Source organism: Glycine max, chromosome 11, assembly GCF_000004515.6.
Source record: "Glycine max cultivar Williams 82 chromosome 11, Glycine_max_v4.0, whole genome shotgun sequence".
Taxonomy (NCBI): Eukaryota; Viridiplantae; Streptophyta; class Magnoliopsida; order Fabales; family Fabaceae; genus Glycine; species Glycine max.
Window position 1 is genome coordinate 16,568,551 of NC_038247.2, and position 23,210 is coordinate 16,591,760.

A 23,210-nucleotide genomic window follows, 5' to 3' on the forward strand; every position below is an offset into this window, starting at 1 on the left:
TTTTGCATGCTTGCCTCTATATAGCCTAGGTTTTGCGTACGTGTTTCTTTTGCAGTTGTTGTTTGCTCACTATGTTTTCTTTCCCTTGATGGCTTCAAAGCCCTGACACCTTTGTTGCAACACATGCTTTGCTTGTCTTGTTTTAGTCCGTTATGACACTCGGGAAAATCTTAGTTATTGATGAAGATTTTTTCTTTTCAAGTTTTAAATGATTTTGGCTATTCACTAATATTTGTTTGAAGCTTCCAAATCTTGGTTTTAAGATTAAAACTTGCTATGAATTTTCTTAGGCTAATGAGTGTTCCAACTTTCTCTTTCAAGCAATATTCTCTAATTTCAACAAGATTCTTGAGTTGTCTTCAAAATATTGGCTTGAAGCTTCCAAATGATGGTATTAAGAAAGTAGAAACTTGTTTTTCTTAGATTTGTGGATATTCCAACTCTCTCTTTCTAACAATATTCTTCAACTTCACTAATATTCATGAGTTGTTATTCAAACTATTGTCCTTTTTAGTGGAACTCAAGTTTTATGTTTCAGTTGAGAATAAATTTTCTTGTAACATGCTAGAGCTTAGTAAACTTAAGCTTGAGGGAGAATGTTGAGAATAAAAAATATTTAATGTATAGATTTATTATAATCCGATTTAGAGGAAAATGAATATCCTTTCATTATCATTGGTATTTATTGTAATGACCTATATAATTAGAATGGTTCTGTTGTGTACTTTTACACTAATTTTAGTCTATTATTCCTTTATATTTCTTTTATTTTACAAAATTGATTGAGTCCAGAATTAATTTAGGCTGAAATAATTTTAAGTAGCTTTTGTGTTAAATAAGAAAATTAATATATTTGATATAGCATATGATAAATTTATGATTAGATTATAGTGTAAAAATGTACACAACTGCAAGAATTATTTATTCTTGATATTGTTACAATTTTAAGAAACTCTTGCAATATTTCCTTAAAGAAAAGTCTTGCTATTGTGTTGGTGTAAAAAGTGAGTTATTCCAAACCAAAAGCTGATTAAAACATTGAACTCTTTTAACAAGTCTTGCTATTGTGTCGGTGTAAAAAGTGAGTTATTTCAAACCAAAAGCTGATTAAAACATTGAACTCTTTTAACTGTTGCCAAAAATGTCATAGGGTTCATAAAATAGAAAATGAGTTACTTCATATCAAAATAAGATTAAAAACATTGAACTCTACTAAACGTTTGCTAAAATTGTGACAACATGAACCTGAGAAGGACATCAGATAATCATAATATTCTCTTGCCAGGCGAGTCTTTTACAAAAATATCTTTAATTAAATGTTCTAAATTTATGTGATAGAGAAAAAAAAAACATATCCCGTTAATGTTTGTTAATTTTATTTAAAGGGTAATTTTAGAAGAAAAAAAAAATACTAATTAAGGGTAAATTTAATATTCTGAACTAAATTAACCAATTCTTTAATCTTAGTGAAATAGTTAATTGGACTTTATCATAAGAACATGGGGTAGTATCATTTTTTTTATTTCACAATAAATATGTGTGTAAATTGATTAAAGATTAAGTGAAAAGTAAGATTATTATTTACAAATAAGTAATTATTATCTTAAACTTTTGAGAGAGAAACATTTTTTTTTTCAAAAATCCAACAATTGAAAAGGAACATAGGTAATATTTTTTTATAAAAAAAATAAGAAATACAGACTTTGTATTCAAACAATTATTGTACTTCATTAAATACAAATAATAAAAATTTAAAACAACATTTAAATAAATTGTGTTGAAATTGTAAAGAAATGTATCTAATTTGTAATCAAATTCATAATATATTGTTTTTGACTTTTTTCAATAAGAAAATATAGAATTTGTATCCAAATAATTAATGTAGTAAGAATAAATAAATGTAGTTCATTAAATACAAAAAATAAAAAGATTAAAATAATGTGAAATAAAAATTTGTATTTAAATTATTAAAAATGTATGGAATCTGAAATAAAAAAAAAATTGATGTAATTTCCTACGTATAATCCTCAGTTTATATAGTAATTGTCTTCCAATTAATCCATAACAGATTGAGTTCGATCTCAATAAAAGAACATACAACAAAAAAAAATCCCCCTAAAATGGTCGCACAAAGATTCAAGTTTTGTATTAAAACTAAAAAGTTAGTACCTTTCATTTTAAAGGTTTAATTATAGTTTTTATCAATTTTCTTGAAATTTTCGTGAATTTTATCGACAAAACGTGAAATTTGCAGATTTTTCATCTTCAAGTTTATAAAATTTCGCGCATTTTACCTATATATTATAATTAAGCATTTTTGTTTTGAAAAGTGAATGACAAAATGCACGAAAATTTAAAAATAATAATGTTATCTGTGTTTCTAAATGTGGGTGTCTTAAGAAATTATTTATTTTTAATTTTATTGAGATTTAATTTCCAGAAAACTTATATGTGACCTATATAAGTTAGAAGAAAGTTTATATTTAATTTAATTTTTTATTATTTCACTTTCTAGTTATGGCACCCTATGTATAGCACGACTGCACGAGCGTTTGATATTTAATCAAATTACATTTCTCAATTTTTTATTTTTTTGTCATATCTATGTTGTTTTATTATTACGATGCATCGATGGTGGCGGATCCAAGTATAACTGATGGGTGCAGATATATATATATATATAGTTATTGAACTATAATTGTTATATTTTTGTAATCTTTATTTTTATAATTTGAATTTGTTGTTCCTAATTCTCCAGTTGTTAATATTTGTGGGGATTTGTTGTTCCTTATTTTAGACTTAGTAGTTGGAATGCGTGTTTTTTTATTCTTGAAATCTAAAAATGTTTTTTTATTCTTATTTTCTAAATTTTGACAAATTATTTTGTTTAGTTTCTTGCATAATAAAATTATATTTTGTGACAGTTTTATCGATCATAAATTATTTTTTATTTTATAGCAGTTAAATTTTACATTTTTAAATATTATATGGAGACATTTAAATATTTAATCATTACCACCAAGGTGGGTGTGGCGAGCCTCGCCTAAGTCAGCATCTTAGTATCCATGATTGACTCCAATAATTTATTTTCCAATCATAACAACCACGAAATTGAAGTTTTAAAAGAAAGACAAAAAGAAATTGGTTGAACGTCACTTTGGTTTGTGCGTCCCTTATTTATTTAGTGCTTTAAAATTTGACTAATACCCTGGAATTGACGATAACTGGTAATGTGGTCAACAAAAACTATTGACGATAATCACAATGATACATGGGGGAAAAAAATCATTGCCATTTTCAGCTTCCAAATGTAAATACTGATACTTTTGCATGGGCGAATGGGGAAGAGATGGATTTTGATTAAATCTCCTTTTTATTTTATTTTGTGGAAATGTCTAAAATGGATGAGATGAGTTTTGCGGTATAAATTTTTTTAAGTACTCTTTTTGTTCGTACCACGATCAGTCTAACAATAAATAATATTTAAAAGAAATATTTTATTTTAGATGTGATACTGATATAGTAAACCTTTTTGGCCAATATACATAACTAATAGTAAATAATTATTCTTGTTTGATAGGCCTAAAGCTTAAGTTTTAGTTGTTTTTTTCTCTGATCAATCATAAATCTTATATACAAAACTCAATTAACTAATTTATCAAAATTTTAAAAAATAATTAATTTAATTAATATTAATAAATTTATCTTAGATATATATATATATATATATATATATATATATATATATATATATATATATATATATATATATATATATATATTTAAATTATCATTATCATTAATACTTATCTCTTTTTTCTAATTATTTATCAATATATTATATCTTTTCTTTTAATTAAGGGTATTCTAATATAAAATTAATTAATGCATGAGACATGATCGATTGAATCTTATTAAAAATAATAAACGTCATTTTAAATTTAGGTATTATAAATAATAACAGAGTAAATATTTTCTATCAGAAATAATTTCATTTATGATACAAAATATGAATAGAAATGTTAACAATATATTGTTTAACATATTTTTTTAACACATATTTTATTATTATTTAAAATTTATTAAAATTATAAAATTAAGAAAGAGACTCATGACGAGAAGAAGTGAGACTAAAAAAAGAAATATAATTTAAAAAAATATTTCAATTAATAATAAAGAGTATGTGGCTAATATTTCTAAAATATAAATATATCTATGAACAGAAAAAAGTATACCAGGTCTTTTGGGACACAAAAAAGGGAACCTTGCTGGCCAATAAGAGTATCTATAAATTATAAAGTCATCATACAAGCATTAGCATATGTTTGGCATCAATTTGCTGTCTTTGTCCTTTGAGTTGCCTGCCATAATTAAATAACCTTTTTTGCCAAAACTACTTATTTAAGTTGGAATCTTTAGGACCTACTTATATTTGACTAGCCTGACATAAATAATCTTTTGCTAAACCTCGTGGTCATTCAACTGGGAACCCTCCTAGACCCAATTTCAGCACATTGAGCTTTTGCCATAAATATTCACCAACAATTCAAAGATGCACTCGATTCGGCTTTCCACATTGAGCTTCTGTAATGGGCTTCTTGGACCTTCTCTCCTTGTTGTGAGCAGTATTGGGCCTGTTCCATTTAACCATGTGACCTACTATTGGCCCTATCCTCTTTGCTATTGGCCCCTATAAATCTAAGAAAACATTCCTTTACCTCTCAGTGCAATCCCTTCCCTGTGCCCCCCAACACTCCTTCCCTGCAACCCATCACTACCCCGTCTACCACGGTCCAGCCACCTTTGCAACTCCCTCCGCGTGTCCTCTACGAGTCCCTTGCACATCCACCACACCGGCACACACTTCCACCCACCCACCTCGCCGCATTACACAACCAAGGTGCACACCACTACTGTTGAAATAAAAATGGAAATATGATTCCATTGAAACAATACAACAAAATCGTATTTTCGTTGTTATTTTTTTAACAACAAAATTATGATTTTATTGTATTGTTTTGACGGAGTCGTATTTTCATTTTTTTTTCACCCCTTTAATATAATAGAAATATGACAAATACACAAAAAAAAATATTTTTATTATTTATTTTTATTCGCATCCCCATCACATAATGGATCATATTTCCGTGAAAAGGCCATTTAAAAAAAAGGTGTTAACCCCTTTGGAGGGGCCGAAAACGATTCCAATTGGGCTAATAGCAACTCCCCCTAACCATTGAGGGATTTCAAAACTCTAAAGAATTTGACATAGTGGACTGAAATAATGAAAAATCAATTCGTATAAGAGGAAGCAATAACAAACGAACTTAAAAAATAGTTTTAATTTATAGAGGGATAGCTTTGGCAATATAATGAAATTTTAACCTAGGGATATTTAAAGTTCGAGCAAAATTTTGCCTGTAAATTTAATTTTTTTAAAGAAATATGACTTGAAATACTTTTGCAAATACAATTTGTAAATTTAAGTTTATCCCAAAACTTATGTTTACAAATTTTAATCCAAACACATACATTATTTGATGGGTTTTGTTTTGATTAGGCTAACCTTGATTTCCTGAAAGTTACTTTTGTTAAATACTACGAATAGAGATTATCTTATATGATACTAATGAACTATTGCCACATAACATAATGACACTAATAGAGTTAGCATTTCGAGAAACTAGAGTTCTTTGATTTATCGGAAAAAATTTAGAGTAAAAATGTACTACCTTTTATGAAGCAATATTTGAAAAAATAATGAGAAATATTATTTAAATATAATTAAAACTAAACTAAAAGTATTTTAAATAATCATTAACATATCTTAATTACCGTAAAAAACATCTCCTATTTTTCTTTTTTTTTTGTTTTAAAATAAATATTCCGACCGAATATATATGAAATTAAGAAAGTACATCGATATTTAAATAAGAATTGAAATTTAAATATGTATCTCTTTATTATATTTCAAAAAGTTATAAATATGTTCAGATTAATGTATTCCACACTAAAGAAATTTTAGCCAAAATATTCTTTTGAATATTTTTTATTATGAAGTTTTTCTTCAATAGCCATGCAACCTTTCTAGTTTTTTTTTTAAAATAAAGATACAATTCAATTCCCACGCTAGTACTAAAACGCGATCTAGATAGGTGGCATTTTCAAAGAAAACTTCTGATCTGCCTGTGTATAATTTATTTATAAGTAAAACATTTTCATGATTGAAAATTATAAGACTAATTTAATGAGATGTAAAGATTATTGAAATAAATTTTATTTTTTTAATAACTTTTTTCCATATGCACAGCCAATCAAATTCCTATTAATATGTTTAAGAACTTAAGCTATATGAATCACCTTTGCTAGATTTGTTCGGTAAAAGTATATAAATTAATGCCATAATAAATGAAATTGAAACATTAGGTTATTATTAAATGTAGTGCAGGTAATCATCTATCATTATACAAACAAGGTCCTGAGTGACCACATGGCAAGTTGTCGTTGTTCTAATTTTAGCCTAAAAATGTCACCTCATGCACAGTGCCAACAAAAACGATGCGTTTCTAATGCGTTTTTTTCAATAAATAGGGTCAACAAGCGAAATGGTGCGTTTCGAATTCCGAATAAATAATCAATTAAATGTTTTCCGTATAAAAATGTCATATCGTGCTACAATGCGAAGCCCCCCCCTCCCCCCCTCATTTTCCGCCCAAAATATTTATTATTTTTATTTTTATTTTTTTATTTTACTCAGTAGCCAACTATGTGACACAAATTGTGGCACACGTTTTACCATTTTTATTTATTGTTGCACGCATTTTCCTTCTTTCTTCCTTCACAAATCCCAAGTGCCATTTTTTTTTTTACCATTTTCACTTTCTCTCATTTCTCTCTCCCCAATTGCTATCTCCCCCTTCTCTGTTCCTTCTTTCCATTTTTTCATTCTCCCCATTTTTTACATCTAAAGCTGTGATTTTTTACACCAAAACTATGATTTTTATCTCAGATTCCATGACAACCATATCGTATTTGCGTTCCTCTCTAGGTTTGCATTTCTATATCATGTTCTTGGTGGAAGAACATACCAAAGCTGTCATTTTTATCTGAAAACTCTATGAGTGCAAATTCGTTTTCTTTGTGACTTTTGACAATACAAAAGTTTAAATTTTTTTTATTTTGTTTTCTGACTTCTCACAATACTTTCGCTATTGTATGCAGAGAAGGTGAAAGAACACTAAAGCTGCGATTTTTATCTCCAAAAAGCTTCGATTTTTATCTCAAACAGATTTGTTTTCTTTGTTTCTCTGTTTATGTTTTCTTTGTTTCTCACAATACAAAAGCTTACATTTTTTTTAGTCAACCTCTATTGCATGTAGAGAAGGTGGAAGAGCACACTACAATTGCAGTTTTTATCTGAAAACTCAACGAGTACGAGTTCATTTTCTTTGTTTTTTTGGTTTATGGTTAAATTTTTTCATCTTCATCGGTCTTCTCAAACGTGTTCATTCTTATACTCATTTTTTTGGGGTTTTATGATTTTTTGCAAGACAAAAGCTTTAATTTTTTTGGGTGTTCTCCCTTTATTTTGTTTTCTGAGTTCTTGCACTACAAAAAGTTTAAATTTTTTTAATTTGTTTATTGACTTCTCACAATACCTTCATTATTGTATGCAGAGAAGGTGGAAGAAGACACTAAAGCTGTGATCTTTATCTATAAAAAGCTTCGATTTTTATCTCAAACAGGTTTGTTTTCTTTGATTCTCTGACTACATTTTGTTTGTTTCTTTGTTTCTCACAATACAAAAGCTTAATTTTTTTTGTGAACCTCAGCCTTCTTCGATGTCCCACTTTTTGTGGGTTTTATGATTTTTCACAAGACAAAAACTTTCATTTTTTTGGGTGTTCTCCCTTTATTTTGTTTTCTGAGTTCTCGCACTACAAAAAACAAATATTTTTTTGTGTTCCTAAGCCTTCTACAGCTTGCGTTGCATTTTGGGTTTATAGTTGGATCATTGGGTAACTTTTTTTTTGTTTTTTTATTTTTGGCAACCCAAAAGCTTAAATTTTTTTGGGTGTTCTACCTTTATATTTTTTTTCCTTTAATGCTGGCTGAGTTATTTCAATGGGTTATATTTTTATATTTGTTCAATCCCTTTGAGTTAGACACTTCCAGCTTTGATTTTCAAATATATGACATGCTTTATTATCACATATATGTCATCCTTTATTTATATGGTCAGATGATTGAATATAGTAGTTTTGAACTTCTTTGTTTATGGTTCTTTTTGGGTTACAGGGATTTCAATTTACATTTTGATGCAGAGGCTCTCAACATTCGTAGCTTGAATTATATTTATTCATTAATATAGATAATTTTTATTTCTCATTGTTAGGTTTTAGTTAATTTAATAATATTTTATTAGTAATATAGATTATTTTAGTTAATTTTTGTTTGCGTTCCATTTTTGCGTTCAACTGTAGCAATGGCAGGAATTCTTAACAGAAAATCAGCTGACTCCGGTGATAGGGTACCTGATAATTAGGAAGCAACAAAATTGGAGTGATGATGACCCCATTTTATTGATGATGAAATTTTTATGTTACTTTATTTTAACAGTTTGAAGTTGTAATTTAATAATTATGATTTCCAGACAATGCATTTTATTAATATTGTATTTTATTAATGATAGATGATGAGTATGTTGAGTGTTTGATCAATTCAATTTCATGTAGTTTTTTTAATGGTTGGATTTCATATATACACAATTTTATTATATATTTCAGAAAGAACAATGTTCACGTTACTTTAGCTGAAACATATATAACAAAAAAATATTGAATTAATAAATAAATTTTAGAAAAATAAAAAAATGTTAGGATGATGAGTTAACGTTTTAATTTTCATTTTCAATCATAAAAAATAATGATCAATTGGGGAGTTTGGGTGATTAATATTAAACTAATGTTAGTGCAACAACCTCTATTTTTTTTAATAGATTCCTAAGACCATTTACATTACATAATTATTTGTTTATGAGTTACTTGTTATAATTTTGTGGGTCTTATAATTTCATATAAATGTAAACATTTTAAATTAAAATTTACTCCTATGCTAAGATTACTTTATACTTTTGTTTAACATTTCTGTCAATTTTTTTATTATATTTATATCGTTCTATATATCAATTTGTCGTTTTTTTTGTTTTTTCCATTTATTGTTAATGGAAATATGTTTGATTGCTCTATTACGGAGAAAATTAATTAGCTTCATACTTAGGAAATAGTTGCATTTCTATTTCACTCAGCTTTACACTGTGGTGTTGTTTATATCGGGGTCACATAATCTTGAATCAGTCATGGAAATTAATTTATGAATAATAAAATCAATTCGTTTGGTTGAACAATCAATTTAAAATATTCTGTTAGGATATGAAAATCACAATTTCAAATTTTTATCTTCAAATTTCAAATTTAAAATCAATTTGTTTGATTTAACAGTCAATTTAAAATTCGTTTGTGTCTATCTTCACTTCTCTGTTTGAAAGTGACCATTTCGTTGACAATTCATTACATATTTTATTGACGTTTAATTAATAAGCATATTTTATTCATATTTTTTTATTAATTTTCATTTCAAATTAATAGGTACTTAAGAATCAATTTTAAATATTATGTTAGGATATAGAAATAATCATAATTTTCAAATTAATAACCATATATGTAAATAATCATAATTTAGACGATGATTTATTCTTAATTAGTAGGTACTTAACAATCAATTTTAATATATTATTAAAACAACTTCAATTTTGTATTTATTTTTGCCATAATCATTGTCAATTTATTGACGTTTAATTAATAAACATATTTTATTCATATTTTTGTTAATTTTCATTTCAAATTAATAGGTATTTAGCAATCAATTTTAAATATTATGTTAAGATATAGAAATAATCATAATTTTCAAATTAATAAGCATTTCTTTTAGGATATGGAAATGATCATAACTTAGACGATGAGTTATTCCTAATTAGTAGGTACTTAACAATCAATTTTAAATATTACAGTATCAATTTTAACATATTATTAAAACCAGCTTCATTTTTGTATTTTTTTATCGTAATCATTGTCAATTTATTAACGTTTAATTAATAAGTATATTTTATTCATATTTTTGTTAATTATCATTTCAAATGAATAAGTACTTAACAATCAATTTTAAATATTCTATTAGGATATGAAAATAATAATAATTTTCAAATGCATGAGTATAGAGATTAAAAAAAAAAAGATAGTAAAAACAATAGACATGATAAAGTAAGTTATAGTATATAAAAAAAATGACTCACACACTAATACCGTAAAATAATTTATACATTTTGAAATGGTACCAAACATGCTTTAGTTACGTGGTTAACGCATTCTTTCGCCCAAAAATGTCAACATCAATACTGGCTTACGTGGCAGTTTTTTACATTTATACGCTTTTTTTTAAATTAAAAAACATAATTAATGTGGTACCTTAGTAATTAATGCAGTACCAATTCAGATGCATTTCAGGCTTCTCTATTTCACGCTAACGTGACTCATTTCACCCATTAATTGTGACATCATTATCAATGCACGCGCATTAATTGTAACATCATTATCAATGCACCAAATACGGTATCAATGACGTGACCCATTTCACGCATTAATTGTGACACCATTATCAATGTGCATGCATTAATTGTAGCACCATTGTCGATGCACCAAATACGGTACCAATGACGTGACCCATTTCACACATTAATTGTGACACCATTTCCCCAACGTTTGCATTTTCCAAATACGTTTGTATCTTGAATTTGTTTCTGAACCGAGTGAACTTGAAGGATTTTCGTGATATGCTCACATTTGTATCCTCTCCATCTTCCATCTTCGTTCCTCTCCATTCATTGTACTGATCAACAATAAATATGGATGACACACGGAAACCGTAAAAGGTTAGCACTTAATATACTAAGTAGATTATTAGAGTATATATATGGATTAATAGACTAAATATTTGCTAAGGTGCAAAAGATTATGATGGAAAATGAAAAAGATTATCATTATATGATCAACAATAAATATGGATGACCCACGGGACAAACATATTACTTTCCATGTTGACGTCATGAGACCTCTCATACGTTTTTTTTTTATAATTGTTTATTCGTGAATATATGGAAAATATTATCATTATACTGATAAGCAATAAATATGGTTGAAGAATGGAAACCGTAAAAGGTTAGCACTTAATATACTAAGTAGATTATCAGAGTATATATATGGATTAATAGACTAAATGTTTGCTAAGGTGCAAAAAATTATCATGAGAAGTGAAAAAGATTATCAATATATGATCAACAATAAATATGGACGACCCATGGGACAAATATATCCCTGTCATACATTTTTTTTTATAATTGTTTGTTCATGAATATATGGAAAAGATTATCATTATACATTAGATATCATTTCCAACAAGTCAATATTTAATTTACAAAATTTCAATATATATTACATTTATTTCTTTATGTTGCAGCATCACATAACCAAGGCCACTATTGGATGTTTGTTATTATATCACCTCCACTAAAGTAAATTGATTTAAAATATCTACTTTTCAGGTAGGTGAAAATTGTTGTATATAATACTATCGTCATACTTCTGATTATTAAATGATCAATAATTGTATCCAAAAATCTAATGAACTCATTTACCTGTCTTTATTGTGTAGTCTCTCTTTCATTGTTACATCAACACCATCCAACAATTTACAATAACATCAGATTTGTTTGTATTCTTATTTTAGGTTCTTATCTTTTTTCTAAACATAGCTCAATATTATTATCATACAAATAAACATCGTTATTGAATTTTACACATGTATTGATAATATTTAAATAGCCCGGGCGTCGACACGGGTAAAAGACCCGTGTCTACAAAAGTGATGAACTTTTTCACAAAAAGGTAGCTATGAAACCGCCGTCAGATCATATGATTGTGTCGTATACTGCAAGGGCTTTGATGGAGTCCAAATGCGCACAATCTTATGAACACTCTTAAATTATGAACTCTTATTTGTTGCCTCCCCAAACCACACGCAACTTATAATCTCAAGGAAACCGATTATCTACACTGTTTTCTTTTGCTATTTTTGTACTGTATGATGATCATAAACTTATTATATTGAACTGTAGCAAAAAAAAAAGTAAACTTATAATGAACAAACTATCATCATTAATTGTTATTCTATCAAGTTCAATTTCATTTCAAAATTATTATAACCATGTTTTATTTTCTTAAAAAATTAGAAGGACAAATATTTTTTCTTAAACGTCTCAAATATATTATAAATATCACGTTATAAATTATAAAAAAAATTGTGTAAAAGATTTTTAAAAACAAGTTTCATGTGATCGTAGTGCTGTAATTTGGCAATGACCAACAACATTTTTTTTTATAAAAAGAAACCTCCTTTAAAGTGCAAATGATAGTGAATTAAATTTGTAATATATATACCAATAAAATTAGTTCAACAGAAGGGACTATTTTTCACAATGTGATGAATCATTATTTAAATTTTTTCTGAGACATGTCTATATTTACTATCTGTTTGGTTGAACTAAAGCTAAGAGGGATTATTTTGATTGTAAAGAAAACACCATAATTTGAAATCTTTCCTTCATTTGGTAACGCCAAATTACGAAGGGAAAAGAAAAAAAAATTGAGACCCACATAAAAAGTGTTTCTTTTCAAATTGGAAAGAAAAGAGAAGAATGAAAAGTCTTTATCACGTCTCATTTTTTATTTAGGATATTTATATTATTTGACACATTTTTTTCTTTTACCTTTTTTATACAATTAAACAAGAGGAATTTTAGTCACTACATATTTCACAATTATAATATGATAACCCAAGAAAATAAGAGAAGCTTCCTTTCTTTTAATTTTTTTTTCCAATCAAACAACTCAAACAATTATTCTACTTTCTATTCTTTTTACTTTTTTTTCTTTCACTTTCTTTGACCAAACATATTATTAGTGTCTCAATGTGCTTGAATTTTTATTTCATCTAAATTGAATCACATTTATCCTCCACTAAATATAATCTTTTTTGAGACTTGTAAAATTATTATTGTTTATAAACTCTCCCATCAAGTAATTAAGCATTTGTATATTTAAGATTTAAATTCAAAATCAATAGTTAAACTGAAATAATTTTATAGTAGTGTGCCTCAAATAATTCATAAAGTTGTTGTAAATATAACTTATAATATTATTAAAATTTCTACAAAGTATACCCTTATTTTAGAAAAAAGCTAAGATCCAAAAAAAAAATAAAATGAAACGAGGTAGCTGTAACGTAACCAATCCGTCCAAACAGAACAATGTACCACACTCAGCTAATCCCTTCAAATCCATCGCTCCAAAATCCACTTGACCTACCATCCTTTGATTTGAACCGCGTTGGCACCTTTTATTATACAATACACTTGCTTTGTCCTTTACTTTACTTCATCCATTGTTTTGTTGACAAATCTTATGTTACTCTTTCAACTTCCCCATTTTCCCTTCTCTGTGTTCCTGAATTCTTGCTATTATAATCTCCAACCGTACGTTACTTCTACCTTATAATAATCAACCTCCACGTACAATGCATATATATAAATGTGCATGCCTAGCTTCTTTTGTCCAATGCATTTTACTTTTTGTAGTCTATTATAGTGGTTGTTTGTTTCTCAACACCAGGAATTAATGTTGGTGCCACCACCATGGCTGGAACAACTATTGTCATCGACATTCTTCACCATGCGCGAAAACCACATCAACACACCCAGAAAGGAATGTAACATGTACTGCCTCGATTGCAAAGACCAAGCATTATGTTTTTATTGCAAACAATCTTGGCATAAGGACCATCAAGTGATTCAAGTGGTTACTTTAATTTATTTGATTTCATTTTATTCATTATATATGTGCGAGTATAGTTCATATATCAAATTATACATGCATTTTGAGAGCTACTGACTACGGGAAATAAAACGCAAAGGAAGTTAAAATACTCAAAAGGTTTTCGCTGCTTTATTTCATGCACATATAAGGTTTTACAATAGCTACTATCCATTCTGTTATAACAGAAGGATCATGGTTTGGTGTTTGTCTCCTACACAATAACAATCCTAGGAGAATGGCACTAAGCTGGGTCCCTCCACTTATACGTAATCTTCTAGATACTTAGGCTTAGTGATAACACGTGTGGGTCTGTTGCATGGTGCTTGGCTGATGGGTCTATTGTTGCTATCAATACCCTCCCCCGGAAAACATACCTTGTCCTCAAGGTCGTAAAGAGCCTTCAACTCGAGCCAGAGTTCCCATGTGGTATCTTTTAGTGGCAAACCGTGCCACTGCACCAAAGCATGTTGGGTAGGAGGGTCAGTAATGTCATCAGTTTTCCAGTCCAGAATGCGAAGAGGGTGAATGATGGGATGATTGTCCGTGCTGAAAGATGGAAGCACTGGTGCCTCTGTCAGAATAGGTCCATGGTGTGATACATGGAAAACATTGTATATCCTGGAAGCTATTGGCAACTGTAAGCGATATGCCACAACACCTACACGATCCTGGACTTGGAATGGGTCGTAAAACCTCTTGGACATCTTGGAGTAGGTTGGTTGGACGAAGGTTTGACGATAAGGGCGGAGTTTGACGTACACCCAGTCATCGACGACAAAGTTGAGGTCCCGGCAATGAGTATCGGCCATGCATTTCATGAGCGACTGGTACTTTTGTAAGCGACGCTGAAGGGTGGTGTGAATGGCCATCCGGGAGGTTAATAGTGTATCAAATGCCTCCATTGAGGATGCGCCGGTTGAGTACAGTGGGAGTGCTGTAGGTGGCTTGTCGAATGTAACCTCGAACGGTGAAAACCCGGTGCCACTGTGGATGGACGAGGTTGATCATGGACGAAGGAGCACAAATATTGTTCGAAGACCCTGTTAATGGCTTCCGTTTGGCCGTCGGATTGTGGATGATACGCTGTACTAAAGCGTAACTAGGTGCCACTCATACTAAATAGTTTGCGCCAGAAAGCATTGAGGAAGATAGGATCGCGATCCAATACTAAGCTGCGTGGGAATCCATGAATTTTGCAGACCATGTCAAAGAACAAAACTGTAACTTTGTGGGTTGTGTAGTGTGTGGGTAAAGGTCCGAGGTGTGTCCCCTTGGAGTACCGATCAACGACTACCATGATAGCGGTGTAGTCGTGAGAAGCTGGGAGACCGGTGATGAAGTCCATGGATAAGTCTTCCTAGAGGGAAGAGGGAATTGGTAAGGGTTGCAGGAGTTCGACGGGTTTATGGGTCTCATACTTAACCTGTTGGCAAAGAATGCACTGAGCAACATATCTTCAAATATCCTCAGGCATAAGTGGCCAAAAGAAGTGTTGTTGGATTCAATGGAGTGTTTTAGTAACATCCATATGGCCTCCGAAGGGTGTCTGGTGGAATTCATCCATGAGCACTTTCGAAAGCTTGTGGCCGGAAGGTAACCAAATTTTGTCCTTGAAGAAAAGCAAATTCTGCTTACAGGTGAAGCCTGGGTGATTGTGGGGACAAGTTCAGACTTGGTGAAGGAGTTCTTAGTACGCTTGATCCTGCGTAAGTGTCTTCTTGAGCTAGTCCAAGAAAAGATTATGCGGGATTGATAGGATCAGAAGGGATGGTGGGGTTGCCGAAATTCTGGACAATGCATCCGCTACTACATTAGTTGACCCGGGCTTATATTGGATGGTGTAATCGTACCCAAGGAGTTTGGAGAGGTAAATATGTTGCTCAAGAGTTTGTATGACCTAAGTCATGAGCTCCTTTAAACTCCGGTGGTCTGTCATAATGAAAAAAGGGTGCCCTAAAAGATAATGGCGCCACTTTCGCACGGCCGAGGTGATGGCATGAAGCTCTCAGACGTAGGTAGATGTTTTCTGTAACCATGGGCATAGTTGTTTACTGAAGAAAGCTATGGGGCGTGATTGCTGGAGTAAGACGGCGCCAATGGCTGTGTCGGAGGCGTCAATCTCCAAAGTGAATGGCACTGTAAAGTTCGAAGTAGCTAGGATCGGAGCTTGAGTCATCAGAAATTTCAACTGTTGGAAGGCTACCTATGCCTCAAGACTCCACGAGAACTTGTCCTTACACAAGAGCGCTGTTAATGGCGCGGCAGTGGCGGCGCAATTCTTGATGAATTTACAATAAAAGCCGATAAGCCGCAGGAAGCTTCGAAGATCAGAGGCAGAGTTTGGGATGGGCCATCCAGTCATCGCCTGGATCTTCTCTGGGTCAGGCGCCACCCCCTGTGGTGATATGATATGGCCAAGATAGTTTAAACGTTGTTAAGCGATGATTCATTTGGAGCGGCGAAGGAAGAACGAACCACTCAAGAGGGTGGAGAAGACTGCTTCCAAATGTTCCAGGTGAGTAAGAAAGGAAGGGTTGTAGATGAGTATATCGTCGAAGAAAACAACCATAAACTTTCGCAGGAATGGCCGGAGGAGGTCATTCATGGTTTCCTGGAAAGTGGATAGGGCATTGGACAAGCAGAAGGGCATTATCGTGAACTCATAATGACCGTGGTGGGTGTGGAATGCTGTTTTTGGGATATCCTCATCGTGCATGCGAATTTGGTGGAACCCTTGCCGGAGGTCCAGCTTGGAGAACCAAGAAGCATTACTGATCTCGTCCAATAACTCATCAATTGTCGGCTTGGGAAAGCGATCTTTAATGGTTACGACATTGAGATCTCAGTAGTCAACACAACAACGCCAGCTATTGTCCTTCTTCTTGACAAGTAGCACCGACGAAGAGAAGCTGTGGTTGTGTCTAATCATGTCGGCATCCAACATCGCAGCCACCTGGTGTTCGAGTTCATTCTTCTGGGAGTATGGGTAGCGATAAGGCTTAACATTCACTAGGTTTGTGTTTGGCAATAGGTGAATACGATGAGTGATGTTGCGTGGAGGTGGGAGCTAGTGTGGTTCCTAGAAAATGGCTTCATAATGATGAAGAAGATGAGCCAAGGCTGGGTGTGAAAAGGTAGTTGGTGGGGTTGTATCTAGAGGGGAAGAAAGGGTCGGGTTGGGGATATGGGTTAATTGGTATAAAGCAGAGATACCATGGGTTTGGGTGAATCACTTCAGTTGTTGGGCCGAAGCCGGACTCGGGCAAAAAGGAACGTCGACATGCAGGGATATGGACTGGCCCAAATAATTGAAGCGCATTGTCAACGAAGCATAGTCAGTGGTGACTGGTCCAAGTAGCTTCAGCCACTGTACTTCGAGGATGATGTTCGCGCCCCCGATGGGTAACTGGTAGAGGTCAATTGAAAAAGAGTAGCCTTGAATGAGGATGGGAATAGAGGGGCATTTGGTATTGCATTCAATAGTGCCCCCGTTGCCAATCATGACATGCATCGTTGTGGTTGGGACTTGATCTAGATGAAGGAAAGCCGCAAGTCTGGCCTGAATGAAGTTATGAGTGCTGTTGTCGTCAACTAGGATCACGACTTGGTGGCGAGCAATAGTGCCATAGATGCGGAATGTCTCTGGTGCCGGCATTCCCGACCATGCGGTGAGACTGATCTGTGGAACGTTGAGTTGGTCCTGGTGATGGAGAGGGTCACTAACCGCAACTGGTGAGGGTGGTGCAGAAATATCAGAACAATCGGCATCCTCATCCGTGATGAGAAGGTGAAGGCGTGGTCGGCACCGGTGACCGATAACCAACTTCTCATCGCAATGGTAACACAAGCCTTTGTCGCGACGAATGGAGAGTTCCTCCGTGGAGAGGCGTTTAACCAGAGGGCGTGCCGTGGACGGTGGTGATGGTGAAATGGGAGGAGGAGGCATAGAAGGCGAAGCTGGTTGTCGGACATGGCGGCGCCGGTCGTGTAGCTTTTCCTCCTGAAGCTTGGCGAGCGCCACAACTTGGACGAGATGAACCCATTACGGGTCATCCATTGGTACCATGATAATGCAGGGTTGTCCATGTAAAACGAAGCCACAGTGATTCGCTCATGATCGGGTAGACCTTGATAATCAAAGAATTGACAGATTTTGAAAATCCAACCGACGGGATCCTGGCCATCAAAGCGCGGTACATCGAGCTTCATATGAGGCTTGGCAGTTTGTGGTATGGGTGTTAAGGTAGGTGAAGGTGGCGGGTGAGGGGATGAAGGGTGGACAGTGAGCACTGCAAGGTGCTCGATCCATTTTGGTGTTCATGGAGGACTGTGACTGAGCAAGGGTGGCGTGGTTTTGGGTGAGGGTGGCTTGGCCTTGGGTCAAGGTGGCTTGGGCTTGGGTTAACCGGGCAACAACTTCCTTGAGACATTTGAGTGTGGTTTGCCTGGTAGTGTGTTCAAGCATGGTGGCTGGTAGGAAAGGGTAGGTCGGACCAATTGATAGCTATTGACTACGGGAAATAAAATGCAAACGAAGCTAAAGTACTCAAAAGGTTTTCGCTGCTTTATTTCATGCACATAGTATAGTATTTATAAGGTTTTACAATAGCTACTATCCATTCTGTTATAACAGAAGGATCATGGTTTGGTGCTTGTCTCCTACACAGCGACAATCCTAACAGAATGGCACTAAGTTGGGTCCCTCCACTTATACGTAATCTTCTAGATACTTAGGCTTAGTGATAACACGTGCAGGTCTATTGCATGGTGCTGGGCTGATGGGTCTATTGTTGCTATCACATTTTTTTTAATTAGATTATGGAATTAATGGAATTAGGAGGATTGAATCTTTTTATATGTAAGTGTAATGCAGATAAGGAGGTCATCATATCATGATGTTGTGAGGGTAGCAGAGATTCAGTAGGTTTTGGATATCAGTAAGGTTCAGACGTATGTGATTAACAGTGCTAGAGTCCTTTTCTTGAACGAGAGGCCTCAAAATCAACCCAAGACCAATATTGTCGTTGTTGGTAGCGGAAAAAACAACTCCATTTGTGTGAAATTTGCATAAGGAATCTCTTGAACCCTTTTCGTTTCTGTTCTTTGAGGTGTAAGGTTCATCTCTCATTAACCTTATTCTCTATTTCATCGACATCTAAAACACTATCTTAATTTTTAGTCCTAAGACATGGAATATCTCTTAATTTATTGGATAAAAATTAATCTTATATGTAGTGTAATTACCTTTGACCCAAGAAAATATTATACACGATACAAATAAAACATAAATTTTCTTGTTAAATACATTGTTCTCATTGATGTAAACATAATAGGGCACCAAATAATATTTGAGTTACATATATTATCTTAATTTGTTTTCCTTTTCAATTGTTTAATTAACTCTCTTTCATCTAAAAGTGTAGTTTTTTAAAAATATATATAACCATAAATGTCATTGCACTCCATATTAAACGTTTAATTATATCTAGTTGTTCATTTAATTAAAGTCATAAGTCGCATTCATGTATCATTGCTAAGAAGTCAAACCATGTTTGCTTGGCTTTAGTTTCGTTTTTACTTGGTTTGTATACTTCTGTACCCAAAATTAAGAAGAAGAATATATATAAGTTATTTGGTATAACCTAAAAGAATAATAATATGTACACATCAATAAGTGGAAATGCGATATTAAAGATTAGAAATGGTTTTCATACTTTTTTTTAAAAGAAGCTTATCATAACAATGATTTATTTATTGTATGTATATAAATAATAATAGCTTGTAGGAATAAATAAGAACGGGAATGCAAGCTTTATCTTAAGCGCAAAGAAAGACGAAGAAATAGGGAGAATGCATGAAGGAATGTCAAGAAGGTTGCCATCAAAAGAAGAATTGCTTGAAGGAATCCACAAACAAGTAGACCAAAGCACGCCTTCTAATTCACATCTAAGGCCATCTCTAGCCCAAGCTTGTTCAAATTCAAGGAGAAGAAAAGGGGTACCTCATAGGGCACCTTCAGGTCCATAATTAAAGTTAATTAAGAATAATGAGTTTAATTTAATTTTGACATTATGGTTTGATGATTAATTTCAAGCTGGATTTGTGCTCTTTATCCAGCTCATTTACTCACAATCCCCATGTGGGTTTGAGTGTCCTTAAACCAATTTTTTCTTAATAAATGGGGAACATTAATTTATTAAGTACTACTAAAAAGAGATGATAGAACATTGTGTTACTTTTGAAAATAAGCTGGCTTTGGGTGCAATAATGCTTTGCTTTGAATTCAATAAATTAATGTATGGAACTTGCTAGGTGTAAATGTCCCCTGTACACATGAAAGGTTTCATGGAAGGAAACAATTGCTTTGTTTTTTCTTCCCTTATTATCTTGTAATAATTTGTCAGTTAATTAGTACTGTATAAAACATCCAAGAATGTGAAATTTCCCAATTTTGTGGAGTTATTTAGTAATGCATCAAACGTTGAAACCATTTAGGAACCTAAAACGATATACTAGTGTGTGTTTTTTTTTTTTTTTTTTTCCATTTTTCATCTGTTCTCCGCCAAATTATTGTTTCTCACTTAATACGACTTTGAAATTAATACAACGATAATTATACAATATACTGGAGTACACGCTAAAGATGATCAAAATTAAAATATATTTGAATGAGTCTAATTTTCGGTAAGTGTATTTTTTTTTTCATCACTTTTTGTAGAAGCTTTTACATAATATTATATTATTAACTAATTACCAATAATCTTAAATTTGACTTTTAAAATAATAATGATAAAAATCAATAATCTTTACCAAACATGACAATTAATCCATTAATAATATTTTTTTAATAGTATTAATACTTTTTACTTAAAAAAATTCAATATTATATTAGACATTTAATTTACCGGCCGGTGTCAAGGGAGATCGAATTTTTATAAGTAATATAGTTCGGTGATTAAGTTAGATCGATCCTACTGCCAACTGATCTAACTATTCAGTTATTACAGTTTCCATTATTTTAGTCATTATATATAAATTTGAACAATTTTATGATGAGTTTATCTTTTCTCCTTATATTAAATATGAGGTGAAAGAATATAATTAAAGGGAAAAAATAGATAACTTATCGGAGTATTAAACCTCAATACTACTATCACACTCGAAATTTTTAAAGTTTATATATGTTGATTAAATTTTGTTTTTGGAATTTTACACGACAAAATTATACAAATATGTTCCGCACTAAACTTGAAGTACAGATAATATATATATAATCTTGAACTAAAATCTGATCTAGTCTAAATTGTAAGTGTTCGTAAGAGGCAATGACCACACATAGATTATTAACGGATAATTTTGAACCAAAATCTGATTCAATCTAAATTGTAAGTGTTGAATATTGTATTATTTTTAAAGGTAGGAGTCTCATATTGTCTAGACAAGTTTTGTTTCTCTTTGTTTATATGACAACCTGTGACTAAGACTTTTGAAGTGGCTAGTGAAAGGTGGGAGACTCACGTGCTCAAGTTTGGGTCTTGTGGGCCTAGTTTGTACAATGGACATTGTAAGGGGAAAAATTGATAAATTTGCACCGCAACATACATGCCACGAAGTCCAAACTCATATATGCGAGCCTCTCATATTCTACTAGTCACTTCAAACACATTTTTAATTACCAACATTTTTTTATCATTAAATGTTTTAATAGTAATATGTTCACGACCGACTCTATATTGAGCTCCTTTTTTAGCCCCAATTTAATTACGATGTGTGTGTGACCTTTATACGTGTTAATAATATCAATTCCCCACTAACAACATGTGTTAAAAGCTATCAAAATATGATTCAATATTCACTTCCAGCAATATGGGAGCAACTTTCAATATTATACCATGCATTTCAATTTGTGGCATATTGTTGTATAGTGGTACATCGGTGATAGGTCATTTAGGACAGTGATCATGTACACCTTAAGAAGTGGTTTTGTTCATGCTTTCAACATTGAAGAGAGTCAACAATCAATCGAACATATGATTCTCATAATGTATAAGTTAACATTAGATTATACATCGACTAAAATAAAGTTATCACGGTTTTACAACAAAACAAAATAATATTATCTTTGGGAGACCTTGAACCTCATGTTAAGAAAATTTGTCCATCTCAAGTTTTTATAAATACAACCCATGTTAACGTCACACTCAACGTTTATTACATACTAATACTCTTGTAAAGTCATTACTAACTTGAGTCTTAAAGTGTTTTTGATAATTAATATATGAACGATTTAAGTAAAATTGAGTTTGATTCTTAGAAGGGAAATTTTGAATTTAAATTTATAAAAGAAAAAAAATTAATTAAGAGAAATGATTTAACTAAAAGTAATAAGTCTTATTTACTAATAAAAATAAGTAATAAACAAAACTAACACATACTTCAAACTAATATCATAATAATAATTTAAAAAGAATACTTTTTGTTGGTACTCATCTTTTAATCATGATGTCTCAACCTTACTTGAATATTATACCACCACTGAAAAGATATTAATTTCAAACTACAATTTACATAAATGTTCATCTCAATCAACATCAATCAAAATTCAGTCACAGTGGATAATATCATTTTAAACATATTAAAAGAGATGTATGTAAAGTTGCATGAGATTCAAGTTTATATTTATATAAACAAGTAAATAATAAGTTGGGGTAACACAATTTTAAGTTAATATCAATTATATATAGTAAGCAGTACAATTTATAATTTTTTTTCTGAAACTAAAAGCAATATAATTTTTACAGTTATTTTCTTGTGAGTATTTAAATTAATGTTTTAATGTATTTATATTTTATATAATATTTAAGGTTTTTCTACTAAAATTACTATACAGTATTTTCTTATATTTTCATTTTTAAAAATTTATTTAAACTGAAACTTCATTTATTTTCTTATCAATTTTTTTTATTTCACTCCTTTATGTTAACCTTTTCCGACTTTCCATATTTTTCAAACTTTCCTTTTTTTTCCTTTCGCATACATAAATATTGAATAATTCAACTATATGAATCAAATACGCTCACAAGTCCTATATTTTAAATCAGAATACAATTTATAAATGAGTGTTGCATTCTTTTCACTTTTTAGACTTTCTAAATATTTTTCTTTTATTTCTTTTGAATATGTATTTCACACATTATCTTCGCAACTAAGCAAAAGAATTTCTTT

General features: G+C 31.5%; 1 long non-coding RNA gene and 1 pseudogene across 2 annotated transcripts; both read left to right on the top strand.

Annotated features, from left to right (window-relative positions):
* Positions 1-6,836: 6,836 nt before the first annotated feature.
* Positions 6,837-8,646, top strand: LOC102663121 (uncharacterized). 2 transcript variants are annotated; one of them, XR_416796.4, is made up of 4 exons: positions 6,837-7,048; positions 7,222-7,431; positions 7,677-7,745; positions 8,484-8,646. It is a non-coding gene; the product is annotated as an uncharacterized lncRNA (long non-coding RNA). The 2 variants fall into 2 exon arrangements; XR_001383572.3 differs by having other exon boundaries at positions 6,837-7,431.
* Positions 8,647-13,420: 4,774 nt separating this feature from the next.
* Positions 13,421-20,012, top strand: LOC100788803 (protein RGF1 INDUCIBLE TRANSCRIPTION FACTOR 1-like; annotated as a pseudogene).
* Positions 20,013-23,210: the final 3,198 nt, after the last annotated feature.